The 12,145-nt window shown below is 33.9% G+C and overlaps 1 pseudogene; it reads right to left on the bottom strand.

The window, feature by feature from the left end:
- Positions 1-32: 32 nt before the first annotated feature.
- LOC138326143 (scavenger receptor class F member 1-like) lies at positions 33-10,421 on the bottom strand (annotated as a pseudogene).
- Between the last annotated feature and the right edge of the window lie 1,724 nt (positions 10,422-12,145).

Below are 12,145 nucleotides of genomic sequence, written 5' to 3' on the forward strand. Positions count from 1 at the left end.
TTTAATTTTTGTTTCATATATAATTCTCGAGGTTTTTCAGGTTTTTTTTCATTTAAATCTAGAGTTTTTTCTCTCTATTTTTCATTTATAAGTCTGGATTTTTTTTTTTTTTTTACTTTTTTCATATTAGTCTTGAAGTTAGTTTTTCTCTTTTTTACATAATTATTCAATTGTATGTATCAAATAATTCCATAGCTTTGTTTATTTGACAGATCCATACATTCGCATTGATATGTATTAACAGTTGATATGATTGACCTTTTATTTGTTCTCATAGGTATCATATGCCTTTCTTCACTAATATGGAATGGACAACCAATTAACATTTTAACGCTGCATGTGGATACTCCTCTTATCCTGTTGTCTAATTAGATTATCACATTACAATATGTGTACAAACATGTTATATTAAAAAATTCCGAGTAAAGTTCTAATTAAATGATATACTAATATGCAAATACCTTTCATCTAGTCCTCTTGAGTCAGCATTTTATGCAATTTGGCGTTTTGTCCCATAATCACAGGATTTATAATGAAAGAATGGTATTTTAAATGAAAATAAAACGTGAATTTTTAATTGAAATTTTATGTCATTGTTATTTGTTCTTATACATAGCTCGCGGATGGACTGCCTAATACAATCAAAACAATACAAATATGCGAATGTGTTTAATTGCATGATACAATGCGAGTTAACTATAACGCATTTCAGTAAAAAAAAATCATTCCTTGCCTCTAACCATACTAGAAATCTGCCATTTCGTACACGTTAGAATTCCCTACAGGACTGTGGTCAATAGATGTATATTCCTTTTCCTGTACGGTATGAACTGAAAAAAAAAAAAAACATTGGTAAAGGGGAAAATTAAATGAACAATAAATCAACGCATCACTACAGAAAAGACTAACTAAGAGAGTATTTGGTGCGAGACGGGATATCTATAAGTTTTTCTTTCTTTATTAACAAATTAGTATGCACACTACAATGTATGCATATAAATATGAAGTGAATCAATAATCAATACGTTCGTTATGCTTTTGTATGCTTTGATTAAAAAAGTAAAATAACGTAATGGTGAATTTGCAAGAAAATGAAGTATTATGTAGTCAAACGATAAGGATAGTTCCAATACCCAGTCATCTTTTATATAATGATTTGTGTCAAAACTGCGTAGTTGATTCTTACCAGTCCCTGTGTCCGCGTTTTTCTGTTCCACTGTATTTCTGATGTTCATATTTCTGTAAATAAGATAGATAGAATAGATATAGATATAAATTAAATATAATATACCACCATTACATCATATATGATTCGATTAAAGCAAAGGTGAAGTCAGTTAGAATATATATTAAAGGTGCTCCATCGCCACCAGTGCATAACTTTGTTCCATATGAAACGAAGTACTGTTGCACTAAGGGAAAATAACTTATTTATATTAATTTTTGCGTTAATTAGACACATATATACGATTAAAACTAATTATGCTCTGTCGGTAGTGGAGCATCTTTAACGGTTTGATAATATCCTAACTAGTTCAAAACATTATACCGTAATGTTAATTCAGATAATTAGAAGCAGCCCAAAGCTATTTTCGCAAGTCATCTTGTTTTATGGCCGCGGTATAAACTGAGAAAAGAAGTTCAAGTAGTGAAAAATTTTGGCAAATGCAAATGTGAATATGGTACAAAATCATTAAGTCATTAAAAACATTCTTAAATTACAACCTGACGTGACGCTACCCAAATTATTACGTTTTTGCATATATATCAAGCATTTTTTTCAGTTTGGATTCCTAACTGACAATGATTATCCTGAACAAAAATTAAGGTGCTTAATAGTAGTAAGCAACTCGTCATCCAAGCATGCTATAGGTTCAATATGAGTACCTTGGGCCCTTCGAAGTTAATGACAATAGTGACTTTTTTCATATTTCATATTCTTTCCTGTTGCTTATTTAGACTTGAAGAAAATGAAATTGTTAAAAAATCCTACCTTAAAAACACGCTGAAACATAGAGCTGAACCGGGGATGTTTAAAAGCTTTTTATGCATAAATATACGTATTTCTAACGAGTAAAAAGATTATTTCATTAAAACTAAAGGTACAATTTGGTGAATGTATAGGGGAAAATCTGAATTATTTTTACTCACGTACGAAAATTTCAACAATATTTTACAAATAGTGTACGAATATTGGTAGCGTCATATTACCATATCTTTCTCATACACACAAGTAAGATGTAAACATTACATTCATTTGTAGGTTCTCGTCGCTATTTTTGTTCTTTACTTCAATACTTACCGACGTTGCCATATGAAGCAAGCCACCAGTGCAGTAGTAAGGAGTCCACACAATACAGCTAATGTGTATATCAGTATGTCTTTATATCCCACTGTAATATAACGTGTTTCTGGTATTAATAAATATAAACATTAATAAAAAGGGATAATTCGACACACGCAATTATCTAAAAAGACATATTATCGAATTTATGAATATTAAAAGAACCCAATATTATCGTAATTTGATTTACTTTTGCAGTTACAGTGATAGTAAGATCATAATTTAGTGACACATTAAAAAACAATATAAAAAAAGCAAACGTTACTAAATATGAGAAAATATAAATTTCATAAATAATTCATAGTGTATTATATTTGTGTTTTCTAAAACTATATGTGGTAAATAGATAAGCATACCCTGGGCGTGACAACGACCGTCGTCTTTGTTACAGATGTTGTCTATACATGAGTCAAGGCACTCGGCTCCACAAACTACTCCGTACCTTCCGGGGTAACAGTCTATCAAGTAAAGGAAAATGGATCATTACGCAAAAGTCATTTAGGCCATTGCAATCATAATCGTCTGGTCCAACCGCCGACAGATCTTTGTAATCACTCCAGTCCTCTTTGGAATGAAAATAAACCCAGATCAAAACCATAAGGTTTTGTGAAAATGTATTAAACAAGGTAGAACATCACTCTATGTAACAATACAAACATGTATTTGTGATTGTCTTAAACGTACCTAAACAGTGCCCAGTTTGTTGATCACAAAGAAAGTCTTTACACGTTACTGGACATATCAACGAACACGTCTCGTCATATCTTCCAGCTCTACAACCTAAAAAAAGTGTTTATACTCCTATAAGTTCTCCATATCTAAAACATATTGCCATGTGTTGGCCGGGTAGTTCGTAAAGCGGACTTTCAACTTTCGGAACTTTTTGTTATTTGATATTGTCAAAAGCAGATGGTCCATTAATATTGTGACGTCATTACAAAAAACAATGACCTGGTTGATATTTGCAGTTCTTTAAATGTAGCTTATTATAGTGATGCAACAATGAGTATCGTATGCTTTGCTCTATACAAATCTTATGAAACTGGTTTCGATGTTTAATTTTTTTTCGTCGTGGCTCGCAAATAAGAACTTTTAAGACTCGTTTCATAAAACCTTTTAATTAATGACTATTCCTTTAATATCCTTTATTTTTTCAAACAATTATCATAGTTCAGCTGGCTTTTACTTATTAAGAAAGTCGTTTTATTTAAATACAAATTAACTTTACATCGTAAAGTCAGGTCAATATTGATTTATTCCATCTTGATGCAAATACGTCCGAGTCCAATTATAGCACCATCTGATTTCACACGTCGTACCTATACATGTAGCGTTGTTCCTTGTGCATCCGTCCTGACAGTGTACAGGGCAGTCCCGGTCACAACTGGCGCCATGTTTCGCAACGGTGCATTCTGAATCAAGCAATGAAATTGGAGTTATAGGCAAACCGAACTGCATGTGTTCAATCTAAATTTACTGAAACCATTTGCATTACTTCATCAGTTATACTTTCAATCAATGATTAGGAATATCATATTATAATTTTACTGAGACAATACTCTTTCAATGATCAAATAATTTCAGAATATGTTAAGTAAGATTAATTTCAGAACTAAATGAGCTAGTCATAGTCATCGATTTATCAAACACGAAGAAATGTATTGTTAAGCATTGCTATTTCCATAGTATATTCCGTCTTTGCATATTACATGCGGGTAGGTATCGATTGTTACGTCATTATTTTGTGAGCGCAATTCCCGCCGTTTTCTTCGACAAGTATGACGTTACGCTAAAAACGCATGGCATCATAATCAATAACTACATACAAGGGCAGATAACTCTGTAATATGCAAAAACGGAACAAGTGACATACCCATACAAGAGCCAGTGTCTTGTGCACATAAGCTATCCTTACAGGTAACAGAACAATCTTGTCCACATCTGCTGCCGTACGTTCCGGAAACGCATTCTAAAAATATTAATTAGATAATGATATCAGATTTATTTTAGATTCTCAGAGATATATCTGCTCTTGAAAAGCTTTGGAACCGGAAGTGACATGGCGAGTGTTCTTCCCAAAGGCAACTACCAATTCAACAAAGATCAAGACTTCTCTATTATCTGTAGAGCCAAGTTATATGACGATATGATTCAAATTACTGATAACTACCCAAAGGTCGATTATGTCTACGATAAATGAAATCATGGAAGATAACTGTAAGCAATACTGATATACCAGAATACATCAATGATGTTATGCAAGTATCAAAGTCAGAACCTAAGTTTAAAGCTATTAATGCTGACATTTATGACCCATCAGGATAGCTTCTAATAGGAGCAGATTGAAAAAAAAAAAAAACAAAAAAAAACAATTTTTGGTCTGAATTCATAAAGGGTACAAAAACGACAACTCTTCTGACTGCCGGAGATTCCCGAAATATGGAACATCGGTATTTATCGATATTTTAACCGAAAGTAATGTATTAGAATGGGACATCATTAATACTACTCCGTTACGGCCTGTGGTAGACAACTGACACACATAACTGTTTCTTACCTGTACAGTATCCAGTGGTCATATCACATTCTTTATCCTTGCAGTTTACAGAACAGGCCTGGTCACACGAACTGCCGTACGTTCCAACAACACATGCTGAATATAACACAAGAGTTGAAAAAATCCTAGCCCAATTTGTTCTTTGATCAGTAAACTAGACATAAGCTGTGGTTGGAAAATTATTTTTATATGATTATATTAAAAAAGGAACTTGAATATATTCTAACCCATTTTGTCATTTGATTGGTAAAACTAGACAGAAAGTATAGTTGCAAAGTTCTACTTTTATATAACATAATTACTATATATATGTATGTTTTTGACTTAAAGTCGTTTGCACAAAATTAAACACTGTCTCGCGCTCACTTTTGAAAGAACACAATATGGGTTGTTGAAAGAGAAATGCGACACTGACGCAATATTTTAATCTAACAGATCTAAGACATCAATAAATGTTGGTTTGTATTTCAAAAAGACCTTTGTTAGAAGCCTACCAATGCAGTTCCCCCTGTCCTTGGTACATAAACGGTCCTTACAGTTTATCGGGCAGTCTTGATTACAAGTATTGCCGAATTTACCAGGGATGCATTCTGGAAAAAAAATACATACATATGCAATTTAACATAATTCATAATTGGATATATTTATATCATGTTAAAACTGTTGCAAAAATAAAATTTACAATTTTGGCACTGATATAAATATATTCTTTTTGCTTTGGACAAACGAATTTACGAACAGGAACAAGTTTTATATCCCCTGCAAAACACATGGGATAAAAAGGGAGCAAACTGTATTATTTTATATACATTCCATCAGTAGATGTATTACCTCCCTTTGCGTAGTAAAATAACAGTTAAAATGGAATGGTTGTCTTTTTGCTTTGTTGAACATTGTATAATTATTTAAAACAAAATAATGAATGAGCTTTTTTCCTTTTATCTCAAATATCCCAACATCTATTGATATTCTTCTTTTGAGTGTAAGTCGCTTTTGATCATGAGTATAGTAAGAATGTTACACTTTGGATTTCTTGCTCATAGTCCTAAACAAAAAATTATTTCTCACCCGAACAAATACCGGTATCTGCGTCACAGACTCTGGCGTTACAGTTTACTGAACAGTTTTGTCCACATGTAGTCCCAAACTTCCCAGTCACACAGTCTGTAAAGTTTGGGAATTTTGGAAGTAAAAAGTATTTCTTAGGTGACAGTCTAGAAAATATGCGGTATGCATTATATTTTCGTTTCATACTTAACTAATTGTCACTCATATCATCATGTTTCTTGAAGATTAACATACGGACAAAGATCAAGTTTGTTGACAGTAAGATACAATATCGAAATAAAATCATCGTTAATCCAAGCAATACATTTTACATTTCATTTACATTGTTCATTTTTAGTACTGCAAAGTACTTTCAACGTGATCTAATTGCACTAATGATTTTGGGATATGAGTAAAAATAGTTTTGAAAGTGTGGTTTCGAAGAAAAGATATTGTAAAGTGTAAAAAAAAGTATTTGTGTATTGCATCTCCTACCAGCACAATGTCCGGTTGTCTTATCACACAGTCTTCCCTTACAGTTTATAGAACAGGTCTGGCCACACGTACTACCATACGTCCCAGGAACACATTCTAAAAATATAATTATATTGTAAATATGTTTTCCCTCACCTTATAATCCTATCTATCCAAGTTATCTTTATTGTTACAAAGAGATAACATGATAAAACATTTTTTCTGCAGTTTTGAACTATTATAGAAGAATGCAACTGCATCATTTTAACCGTATCTAGACTGTTTTCCAGGGCCAAGTTTTACAAACAGTACTTAACTTTAAGGAATCACTTAACTTAAAATTCGCTATAGGAAAACATTACAGATTTTAAGGAAGGCTTCTTAACTTCAAGTTATCCTTAACGTTTGAAATGCTTTTCTAGAGGGAAATTTAAGTTAAGAAATTAGTAATGTTCATAAAACTGGGACCCAGATGTTTTTAAAACAATGACCAATGTCCTTGTATGTATGTAAGTAAATATGCCCTGATAAAGGTACCACACACAATTCGTTATATAACAATCATAATAGAACTTATTAAACAATACGTTTTTCACGCAAATACACTTATAGCGTTACATATGGCAGACAAAGGCATGAATAAATAGTTGGTACCAACCAAAACAAAGCCCAGTGTCTTTATCACAATGTCTGTCTGTGCAATTCGTAGAGCAAGTGAAAAGACATCTGTCTCCGGATAAGCCAGGCTCACAATCTGCAATGTGATGTGATATGGAAACTGACTACATTGGATAATTAAAACACAGTTACATAAGAACGTGAAAATAACTGCAGATCGTTCTACTGAAACTAATGGTACAGATAATTATCGGGGACAATACTTGTTTCTGTGGAGAGGAAAAATTGGACGAACAAAAGACTATTTATTTTTATGAAACAGTATTCAATAAATCCTGGGTCTGTAATGTCACGCAAATATATAATATTATGGACTTATCGAGGACAATACTTGTTTCTGTGGAGAGGAAAAATGGGACGAACAAAACGACAATTTATTTTTATGAAACAGTATTCAATAAATCCTGGGTCTGTAATGTCACGCAAATACATAATATCATTGACATAATGTGGTAGATAAAATATCATTGTTTAATAGCAACCTGTCCATGTTGTTCTGTTCTACTATCTATTTTATCGTTTTCTGTTAAAATTTAACACAAGACAGTTTCTGCATCCAACCTTTCATGATATGTATGTTGTACTGTATATTTATTGAACGAAAATATTGTTTAAACTAAAACAAGATTCCCAGCATCGGATCTCTGTTAATCGGTTACTTATATGATTTTTCAGTTTTTTTAATTTGGTTATTTTATGCGGAAGATATCAATCCAAAAACGAGATTAGCATGCTTTACAGTTATGCACCCATATTTTACTTACATAGACAAGATCCTGTTCTAGGATTACAGTTCCCTCCGTAACAGGTTGCCGGACATACTTGACCGTCACCGTACATTCCTATCGTACATCCTTGGAACAAAGCGACACGAATTTTATCGTCAGAGGTATATATATATTTAATTAACACTTATTGATACAAAAGCATACTTAGAAGATATGGAGATCGTTAATATATATCAGAACTTAGTAGTTGCGATTCTAGTCAACCGGCGATTATAGTTAAAGCATTGAGGATGATGATGTGTTTTTCTTATTACTTTTTTCCTAAGAAAAAAGGCAACATTTAAAGGTTTTTTATATATTTTTCCTCGTTTCTTTCATATTTACCAAATGTGAAGTTCGTATTGATTTTATTAATAATTCAGTACACATATATTCCTTTTTCTCATGTACACGATGAAAATAGCCCGGAATACTCAGAGACGTTCTAGCTGACATATTCCTATATCTGCACGGGTATAGCAGATGTCGGTCACGTGATGCGACTCGGGAGACTCCGATCTGTGCGGATATCGGCAATTTCGATCATGTTGTGCGACTCTGACGTGAAACTTGGTGTTGATTTGGGTCAGGTCTTTCAAAAAGTATGATATTCAAACCAACATTTCCCCCTATCTTAATGTTAGGTTAGCTCTTTTACGGATATGAGCCATTATATATACGAACCAATATTGACACATTTTATGATATACAACAAGGTTTTAGAATGACAACTGCATGAATAAATCGCGACTTAATATGTAGGACAAATCCATATAATCAAACGGTGCTCATTAGTGATGAAGATAATCTTCGAAGTAGCCGCAAGACGTTACGTAAGTATCTACACGGCATTTTTTTGACAGTAGGGGATATACTTTAACATGAAACATATTAGAATGCTTATTATCAGATCTTAACACATACTCACCATATACTAGCACCTCACAAAGTTCCAATATGGCGTAATCACTGTACCAGCTGTACCGTTTTGGGTTGTTTCTATAGTTGTACACGGTAACGTATCGCCCAACATACGGGCACTGGTGTGTTATTGTCAACTGTACAGCTGCCAAAGTAGCACTGCTGTCCTGGTAACAGAGGACGCCATCGGTCGGTGATATAGTTGTATTAGATACGTAAAGTTGGTAACCGGCCAATCGCTGCTGGAAGTTCGCTAAAAACAATATATTTTCACAATGAGAGTTTAAGATCGTGTCCAAATCGAATATTAATTCAAAATAGCCACATTGACAAGTTGAAACATTAAGGAAAACAGCGTAATCTTTAAAACAAATCTAACACACATATTAAAAGTATCTTGCTGTTTTAAAACAAATCTACCATACATTCGAAAGGTATATCTCACTTCGGTGGTTGGTGCCAATCTTGCAAATGATAAATTGATAATCAAGGGAGATAAGTTATAGCGAGTCAGTGCAGGATAAACACGAGCTAGTTTTTCGCACAAAAGGGAGATATCAAAACAACGAATAAACCACTTATTAATTCGGGACATTTGTTGTTAAAGTCATGACTCTACACCACACGGACCGGTGCTAAGTTTATTTAATGATTTAATGTATGATACACTTTGTTTGCATTTATTAATCATCACACATCATATGACGTAAAAGCTCCGTTCCCCTGGATTAAATATATATGTAACAAAAGCAAAATCAGAGCTATACCCACACATCCATGTACATTACCAGGAATGTTTAGGTCTTTAAAAGTAGGAACTAACCTCTGTATATGATCTGGATGCTGTCGATAGTACTGATTTGTCCTAGATCGACACGCCACCAAGCCGTCTTCGGTGTACCACTATCAGCCAGTGTGTGCGCACAACATCCCGATTGCATTTGTGTGTTTTGACACCCGTCGACCGCTGCACCTGCCAGCCGTAAGTTGGAGGCTTGGTTGCTACTTTTGTAGCTATCTTGGACAAGGCAATATTATCTGTAATAGTCCATATGAACAACATTAAGAAACTATTACAAGATCATGATTTCAACTATGATAAACCATCTCTATATTTGATCAAGGCACTCTAGCATCACTAAATGTTCCAATACCATTGAAATACAACGGTGTTGCTCAGGCATTGCAGTTAGCAATATGTGGGTTGAAAAAAGAGTTGTTTCGCAATCTGTTCGTGTCGATACGTTTATTGATACGCTGATCTACACAAAGGTACGTGTACGATTGCCTACGCACTAAGACCCCTCGCGCGCTTACATCCGGGCCATAGAGAGTGATTTACATAAGTTGTATAGCTTGTTTCTCAAATCGATGTAAAATAAATAAAGTTTATATTTTTATAAAGAGACACGATCTAGACTCTACGTTTAGACACAATTATGTTACGATAACCCACTGTGGATTAAGCTAAACTATGATTTGCTAGTCCAACAGGAGACATCTCGCAGTGTTATAAACCATTACCGTCTCTATACTTACCTTCAGACCTAACAGTAGTAAATATAAGAACTATTAGAACTTGAACAAGAAAGGCATGCCCATATATGTTCGTTTTATCTTTTCTGTCCGCCATTTATCAACTCAATAATATCAACAGCAACAAGGAAGTTTAAACATGTATGTGTCAAAGTTATATGTGTGGAAATTTAAAACTCACAGAAACAACACTTGTGTATAGAGTTGATAGCGTTTGAAGGTCACACATATATCGGAATGTGGTGTAACAAGTTTAGCGGCGGGATTCATCGTTAAACTAAAAACAAACCAACCACATCCGCCTACCAAAACAAACGAAAGCCGTTTGGGTCACATTTAAGTAAGGGATTTTTTTATATTTCTCGTTATTACGAGAAAAAAAGTCGTTACGATGATGAAACAGTCGTTATAACGAGAAAATAAAATCATTATAACGAATTTCAAAAGTCGTTATTACGATAAAATAAAGTGGTATTTTTAAAGTCGTATCAACGAACAATAAAGTCGTTATAACGAGTTTTAAAAGACGTTATTATGAGAAAAAAGTCGCTTTTACGAGAGTAAAAGTCATTCTTACGAGAAAAAAGTCGTTATTACGAGAAAGTGCATTTAATGTAAATATATAGGTGAGCTTCTTTGTAATTTAAGTCACTGTTGTACTTACACCCATAATCATTTAATGATGCGCCTGAGAAACCAGAGTACCCGAAGCAAACGACTAAACTATGATTAGTATCTTGTAACTGATCCACGTGGAATTCGATCTCGACATCCACCGTGTGCACACAAAATAACCAACAAACCTCACGTACAGTGTTCATTATGGGCGTACAAATGTACAGGGAAATGCAGTAAAAAAAGTAGTTTCCTACAGCAAAAACACAGCAGATATCGCTATTAAGACATGAAAACCCATAATAACAATTTTAAAAGCAATGTTATTTTATTTTTGGAACAAAGACCTTAAGATTCGCTATAGTAAGTTCAAGATTTAAAGTGAGTTACAGTCGGTGGATGTCCTCACTGTGTCAGTGTACATACGCCTGTAGTTATGGTATTCCGTATACAATGACAACGATGTGTGATAATGTGTAACATTTTTTGGGGATATTATTTATAAAAAAATATTGATAATGATTACAATATATATATTTGTAGTATTTGGCTTCATGAACAATTCAAATCCATTAGCCAAATCTTGTAAAATATCAACATTATTTAGCAGTAGTCTGTGCCAGTGAAAGTGGAACAGCAGTAAATTGATTATACTTTGAATAAATCGATTATACCTTGAAATGTATTCAAGTCTGAACTTTGCTTCCAACGATGACTCTTTGAATATTCAACCAAAGGATATGTAATTTACAACCAAAAGAGACAAAGTTTGTTTTTCATACAGTGTCAATAATATGCAGTTTGCAGAATAAAACACAGTGGCGTAGGAAGATGAAACGTTATGGGGGGCAAAGGTCTTCAATATTTTGTACCCCACCCACCCCCGCCGCACCTACAGGAGGAGATTAATTCAACTCCCAACCATATAGACAGTGGGGTCGCGAGATTTTGGTGTTTTAGGGGTCTGAGGGTGACCCCCGGGAAAAATATTACGATTTAGAGTAGCTTAAATGAGTTTTGATGAATTTGCGAGCGCCCGAAAGCGCGAAATTTTGGTGTTTTGGGGGTCCGGGGGCCTGCCCCAGAAAAAAAAATCGATTTAGAATGGCTCAGATGAGTTTTACGATGCATTGTAATGAATTTGCGAGCGCCAAAAGGCGCGATAATTTTGTGTTGGGGGTCCGGGGGTCTGCCCCGGAAAAAAAT

Source organism: Argopecten irradians, chromosome 6 (assembly GCF_041381155.1).
Source record: "Argopecten irradians isolate NY chromosome 6, Ai_NY, whole genome shotgun sequence".
NCBI lineage: Eukaryota > Metazoa > Mollusca > Bivalvia > Pectinida > Pectinidae > Argopecten > Argopecten irradians.